This window comes from Triticum urartu, chromosome 2A, assembly GCF_056163025.1.
Source record: "Triticum urartu cultivar PI428250 chromosome 2A, HENAU_Tu73, whole genome shotgun sequence".
NCBI lineage: Eukaryota > Viridiplantae > Streptophyta > Magnoliopsida > Poales > Poaceae > Triticum > Triticum urartu.
The window spans coordinates 325,313,729-325,321,857 of NC_141874.1; positions in this window are offsets into that span (position 1 = coordinate 325,313,729).

Genomic DNA, 8,129 nt, shown 5'->3' on the forward strand with positions numbered 1-8,129 from the left:
GCAAGGTTCTTGATTGTTTGTGCAGGTACTAGGTGACTTGTGCATTGTCTCCTACTGGATTGATACCTTGGTTCTCAAAAGCTAAGGGAAATACTTACGCTACTTTGCTGCATCACCCTTTCCTCTTCAAGGGAAAACCAACACATGCTCAAGAGGTAGCAGCCATCAAGGTAGATCACAACAAATTTGCTAAGGAGATGCACAAGCTCGTATATCATGGATGACATGGGAATACAAGATGCAACAAGGCAATCATAATGTGAGTCAATCCATGCATATGGTGCAAACTTGTGGCGAGTATGATATGTCCATCTAGCATGACATGTGTGAGCACAATCAACAATTTTGGAGGTATTGGTGTACCAATGCTCGATGTCGTGGCATGAGTGGAGGTTCAAAGGTGCGTACAATTAGTCCGAGTGCTCCTAAATGTGAAGGTCCATAGAGTCCATCTCCAATGTCGGTGCTCCATCCAATAGATGCATCATGTAGACAAGAAGAAGGAGACAATAATGAACGAATGACCCGTCCAATATGCGTATGTGAGGATGGCTCAAAGGGAAGGAGGTCACCTTTATGAGAATGTCGAAAATGTTGGTGTCGTGCATCGTGTACGCCTTCACATGACCAAGTTGTCTCGTGGTGGTACCGCCTTGTGAATCCTTCAAACAAAGAACATGACAAACACTTGAAAAAACAAATGAGGTTAGTGCAAATGCAACACCTATCATTCGTGTGGTAAAGTACCCAACAAGTGTTTTCATCATGCTCATCATAAGAAAGGACAAGGGAGCATTTCATAGTATGGAGGCATATGATGCGAGAACAACCAAATACAATAGGCTCAATCAAACAAGCATGCATCACAAGTAAAGTTTCAAAGTCTCCAAGATTAAACGGCATAGCATGGTTGCACTCACTACAAGTGGATATGAGAGGTGCAACTAATGGAGACAAGATACAATTATCAAGATAAATCATGTGAGAGGCAAGAGCATATATGTCATCAACCCAAGAAAGCGATTAAGAATGGAACATGGGTGATGCGACAAAGCCAGAAATCATATTGATCAAGTGGTGCAAGCTATTAGTGCGAAGATGCAACGTACTAGACGTAATCATGGCAATCATGTCATGTGTGCAAATAGTGGGCATGAAGAATTCACATGACATACCACAAGCATGAAAGCAAGATATGAGGAAGGTATCATCATTGTGTTGGCAAGAAGTCCTAGGTAAATAGCAACGGAACATGATGACTCTCCCAACACATGAAGCAACAATAGAATGGAGCATGCATAGAACATGGCAATAGTAACAAGTATCTCCACCAAGCATGCAAATACACATAGAAGTAGTATAATGGTGAATCAGGGGTAAATGTATGCAAGGGTCACAATTGCATGGAAAAATCATAGAAAGAGGCATAGCATGCAAAGTGAACACGATAGTATGGGCATAAGGTAACAAGTGATATATATAGCCCATAGTTGTGTAAGAGCAAAGTAAACGAGATACGCGTAGTCCTTGCATGAAGGGAATGGTGGGAATGATAATCCACGGGATCCCAAATCATCGTTGCTCTCAAGAGCTCATTTCGTCAAATCATGGGATTGTGAGGTTGACGAGTGTACGTGAGTACCTACACAAAACAAAGACAAAGGGAAAATTGTGTGTGCGTGGTATATGTACACATCATCCATTATGATGCGCACGTGCTTGTGTTGGTTAGCACAAAATATCCAATGCTCAAATAAATGAGATGCATATAAAAACATGTCATCCATCATGATAGGTTTGTTATTATGTATAGCATAATGGAGACTCAAATTGTGTAATGAATCATGAGAAATATGTAGAGCGTTGTTATTCATGGAATGCATATGGTGAACGCAATTATGGGAAGCATGCAAAGTATGGAATCAAAATCTCCTAATATGTATGAGGAAACTATGGGGGTCTCCTCATGAGCATGAATGGAAACATCACATGAAGAATATTGACAACATCCAAAACAAAGAATATTTGGTTCTATGTGATCATGGCATGGTATAGTAGATGAATTGCGCAAATCATGTAAACGAAGCTTAGCAATATCATCAGAAGAAAAACAAAAGACAATGACTGTCATCTTGTCATCTATGCCATAAGTGCAAATGGGATTTATTTTAATGGGACATGCATAGTTACTATGTTGAGATTGAAATGATGCAATATGGGAGATCTCACTCATAGCATATGCCAAGTTTAAAGTATTGTCGAACATGATGTGACCAAAAGAATTTTCACATGATACCCTATGGAGCATAGCATCACAACTAGGCAAATCAACATGCTCATCATTATATTCATCATAAATGGGTGGCATATCAAAGCATGTAGAAGACATAGTATGTGGTGAATCCATAAGGTGATCAACATCATGCAAGCAATCATTTGCAAGATAGTCCACTAGTGGGACAAGAGGAGCACCATCACCTATGTTACCTTTGGAGCATCGCTCATGTGTTGTAGGTGAGGTGTCGAAGACCAAGTCATGGTCATCTTCATCTTGATGGAACCATGCGGGGGTGCATCATCGTCCACCATGGCCATCGGTTTTCCCATAGGAGGTATGGACTCGTCGAGGATTGACGCTTCGTCTTGTTGGAGATCTAGCACCAAAAAGGAAAACACACTTGGAGTAGAGGGTAAGTCGTTAGAAATCATAGTGGCCTCACGTGCCGTGTCAACTACCTCACTCACTAAGTGTTGTGGCTCACTCACTCACTCAAGGATGCTCTCTCTCATATGGTTGGTGGAGTCACTCAAATGGCTCTCAACCTCACATAGGATGTGTGGCATGCTCTCATGTATGGGGCTAGTGGTGGTCACACTCATCCTCTCATAGGAAATGCTCTCAATGTCACGTATGGTGGAGTCACTCATGTCGTGGTAGCTCTCCTCACATGGCAATTGGGCCATCTCATGATATGTGGGTGTCGGAGAGATGTAGGTGCAAACATCTCCATGCTCAACTCCTATCACCACCGTGGTTGAAGGGATAGTCCCATGCTCAACCTCCTCATCCATGACGCCTCCAAGGATGAATGTCGTAGGAAGTGGCAAATCATCGCTCGCCTCCGAGACCAAAGAGAGGGTCGGTCTCGTAGCTTGACTCGAAGTATGAGTCCAATATGGGTGCCATCTTCATGTTGTTGAAGAGGTTTGCGCTCCTTGCCGTGGTCGTAGGGGTGGCCCTTGATCGACCTTCTTGTCACCATATTATTGTTGGAGGCCCATATGATGTGGCACCTCATAGCTCATCTCCATGACCGAAGGGAATTTCCCATGCTCGGTCATCTTCCTTGAGGGGCTTCCGAAGATGGAAGTGTCTCCCTCACTTGTAGGTGGTCGCCTTGTACTTGATGATGTTGATGTAGGCGAACTCATGGGAAGTAGGCGAAGATGTCGTATGTCCAAAGGCGAAGATGCCTTGATAGCACTTGGTGAAGATGCCGAAGTGGTTGGTCTAGCCGTAGCTCCATCTTGGTGGTGCTCCTCTCGTGGTTTCTCTTGTGCTCATGAATTTCGGCCTTGAGTGAAGTAGGTCTTGTTGGGACTTGTAAGTTTGCGTGTGTGGAGCATCTTCATGATGATGGTGTCGTTGTCGTGCTTGAGCTCGTAGTAGATGTCGTACATCGTCGTCGTGCACATGTTGCTTGGAGGTGACTCTTCATGAAGATGTGGATCACGAACATGATGCTGGTCACCATGTAGATGTGGACGTGGACAAATGGCGCTTGCATCGCTTGGGTGCTCCGAAGATGATCGACTTGGTCACCGCCGCCTTGAAGATGACGAAGGGGAAGTATACTTGATCATGGCCCTAATCTCCCCCATCCTTGCATCTTGCTCCTCCTTTTGTGCGGAAAGCTTGTTGTCGATGTAGTCACTTTTCCTTGCTTCGGAGTGACGAATGTCGATGGAGAGGTTCTCGATGCGCTCTCGCAATCTTAATTGTGCACCTTGCATTTGTCGTTGTAGATCGAAGATTGATGCTTTGGTGATGTAGTTGTACACGCTGTCATTGTCGTGGAAGACCGGAGATGAAATGCCTTTCCTATCCATCACAAGACTCGAGAAAATATGAGTAGAGAAAGGAGAGAACTATACCAAATGTACCTTGACCGATGTTGAGAATGGATCAATGATCACTCAATGTTGTAACAAGGAAATAGCACAATTGGTACCATCTTGTCAATTCTCACACGTACACAATTAAGGCTTATGGTGGAGCTCGGTGAGGATAGTGGCACAAAAATTTGATGCAAAATGTTACCAAGAGTCAATAATGTAGAAATAGATCCATAAATTCGCAAGTAAAACAAGTAGACCAATAGCAATGAATGGCACACGGAAACACACACACTGATAGATAAATGGGATCGTGCAACCAAGGAATGAGCACAAAATGTGGAATCCATGGAAAACGCTCGTGTTGCACAACTCAAGAGAGACACTAGCATGATTGCTCTATAGGAGGATACAACACTTGTGCACAACCTATGATATGCAAAATGTATCAACTTCTATCCCAAGTATGCTATGTATGTATCCTTCCCGGTGTTTCTCACACGATGATCCAATATGATCAGATATGACAATCTTATATGCAATGTAGTATGATGCTATGGCTATTGCTTACAAGCTCTTTCTCTTTTTCTTAAAAGCTTATTCTTTTTTGTGTATGGCCACTTTTGCACAATGCACAAACCAAGATAGTAGTTGTGTATATGCGGGAACAAACTTGAGGCACATGAGATGATATGATACCAAGATGATACCGATATGGTATGTATGCATGCAATGGAAGGTGTAGATCGATGATCACTAATGTGCACAAGTAACATTGCCGGCAATACTCAAATGGCTAGTCTCAATAGGCAAGTGACACAAAATAGGCTAGGAGTTATCAATGCAATTTCAAGGAGAATGCACAATGATGTCGTTGAGGTTACCGTTCGATGCGATGATGAGTGGTGGTGTTCTTGATGTATAACCGTTCGTAATTAGCTGAAACACCTTAGGAAATGGTAAAAAACCACAAACTCAAAATCTCAAATGTCAAATGTCAAATGGTGGTAGCGGGAAAGTGGTGGTGGTTTTGTGGAAGCTCTATGGGATTGCGGGAGTGCAATGATGGGTCATGCGAGTAGGCAATGCGGGAGTGGAGGGTGTTGGTGTCAAAACTGGCGGATCTCGGGCATGGGGTCCCGAACTGTGCGTCTAAGGTTGATGGTAATAGGAGGCAGGGGACACGATGTTTTACCCAGGTTCGGGCCCTCTTGATGGAGGTAATACCCTACGTCCTGCTTGATTGATACAAATGGGTATGAGGATTACAAGAGTTGATCTACCACGAGATCATAATGGCTAAAATCCTAGAAGTCTAGCATGTATGATTGTGATTGCCTCTACGGACTAAACCCTCTGGTTTATATAGACACGAAGGGGACTAGGGTTGTACAAAGTCAGTTATAGAGAAAGGAATCTTCATATCTGAATGCCAGGCTTGCCATCCACGCCACGGAGAGTCCCATCTGGACACGGGAGAGAGTCTTCTGTCTTGTATCTTCATTGCCCATTAGTCATGCCCATGTCACACAGGCCGGACGCCCGAGGACCCCTTAGTCCAGGACTCCCTCAATAGCCCCTGAACCAGGCTTCAATGACGATGTGTCTGGCGCTCATATTGTCTTCGGCATTGCAAGGCGGGTTCCTCCTCTGAATACTCCAAAGCCTCCACAGAAAACGTGTCCGGCTCTGCAAAACAAATACCACACACAATCGTAGAGAGTATAATATTTCACGAGTCCAATATGCTGACATATTTTGTAGCGCGACATCATGTCCCTGCCCGGTCATTACTTCAAACTGTTTTTTCTTTAGCCTCCCGCTCCATGTTTCAAGACGCAATTTTATTGACACGTCTTGTCGAAGCAGAGATCGTGTCCCCTTATTGCGGGATTCTCATCAATATAGGCGTGGCTAACTCAACCATTCCGTTGGCATGATCCCTCGGGAATAGGCAGGCTTTAAGGCCTATGAGGAGGCGTTTGATATTCATCGCCTTTATAAAGGGCCACAGACCCGTCTTTCTCCTCTACGCCTACGTCTTCTTCAACCTTTCCAACCTAGAGACCCAGCACCCAGGTTTCAACTTAATTGCTCCGAGCCTCCCAGTCATGTCCGGACCCAGCCTTCAAGGTCGATGGGTGGCCTCCTCTGTCACAGAGGAGGATATCGCGAAGCTCCGGGCGGCAAGATACCTGACCACGGAAATCCCCCACAGGCTCCCTACTAAAGGACAGGTTATTCCTACTCCTAGATCCGGCGAGAGGGTCGTGTTCATCTCCCACTTCGTCTGGGGGCTAGGGTTCACTCTCCATCCCTTAGTTCATAGACTCATGTTATATTATGGTCTAGATTTTCATGATCTAGCTCCGGACTCCGTTCTTCACATCTCGGCGTTCATTGTCATGTGCGAGGCCTTTCTCCGCATCCCCCATACTTCGGCTTATGGCTCAAGACCTTTAACGTGAAGCCGAAGGTAATCGCGGGAAAGCAAGTAGAGTGTGGTGGTGTGAAGGTGAGCAACCTCACCAATACGCTTTGGCCAAAAGGCTCTTTCACGGAAACTTCCAACCTATGGCAGCTGGAGTGGTTTTACATCACTGAATCTCGTGGTACCAAGTGGGCAGCTACACCTATGTTCCGATCTGGCCCTCCATTACGGCTCGCATCATGGATTAATGAGGGGTTGTACTGGGGATCAATTGACCAAGTGTAGACGCTACAAAGCCGCATCCCGACCCTCCTCGAAAAGGACACCGACCTCATCAATGTAATCCAGGTAATGCTAGTCCGCCGGGTCCTGCCGTGCCAGCGACAGCCTCTCCGTATGTGGGAGTTCAATCCGGAAGGACCACAGACCCTTCAGCACTTCTTCGGCACGACGCACAGAGGAATATGGAAGTTATACTTCAGGACACGAAAATAGTGGTCGGATACCACCGAAGACATCGGCCTCGACTGCAACCATCCGGATACCTTGGTAAGCACTCGACTCCTGAACACAGTTTAGTTAAATATCCCATAATACTGAGAAAACAATCTTCAAATAGGGCTGGATAAAGAAGGACAAATGAATTAGGTGTTCGGCCCCTCTTCCCGAAGACTCAGCTAATCCCGTGTTAACAAGGATGCTGGCTCCGGTGCCATATCTAGTGCCGGCGAAGGAGGCAAAGGAGGAGAGCAAGAAGGCCAAAGATCGCCTCCATTCTAAAGGTACACTGGGCACGATGTCCGGGGAGACTGGAACTCCCTCTTCTGCAGACAAAAGAGAAGGATAAGCTGACATCCCTTCCCCCCATGGGAAGAAAAGGACCGCGTCCGAAGATTTGAAGGTAAAGGCTCCTAAGAGAGGGAAGGTGTCCCTGTCAGGCGGTTCGGGTTCGGAAGACAACATTGTCGCGCAGTTCCTCCGTAAGGACAAGCCCTTAGCCGAATCATAAGTGAACAAGGGTGTCCTAAACATATCTTGTTTCTTTCCGGTTTGCAAGGGTAACATCTAAAATATATGTTTGCAGTCCGACACGCAGTCTTCCTCAATAGTCCTCTTCCTCGGGGGATCTTCTTCCAGAGATGATGGAAAGAGAGACGCCTCCACAGACCTTCTCACCCAATAGGGCAGGCAACTTCGAGGTGTCGTGCCGAAGGATCTCTCCCGATCAACAAGTGGTGCAAGGGACAATGAAGACCATGCCCGAAGGTGATACTTTGCTAGTCTAGGGTCCGGGGCGTGCGGCCGCTTCGGGGACCAACAATAAAGGCCCCGGACTATCCGGTTTACAGCCGCACACGACTCTAGGGTCGAGTAAACATATCTCTTCGAAGGGAGTCCGTACTCCCGCATCCGCTTCCAGGAATCGGGAGGCGCCGGATACATTGATGGACATGTTGCAACATGCGTCCATTTCAGAGGTACATCGTACCTTAATGGGTACGGTGGTTGAGAGGATTCTGTCTGCGAGAAGCGGATTGAATGAAGCCTTCACGGGCCTGCTAAGAGGCTTCGAGGTATGCAA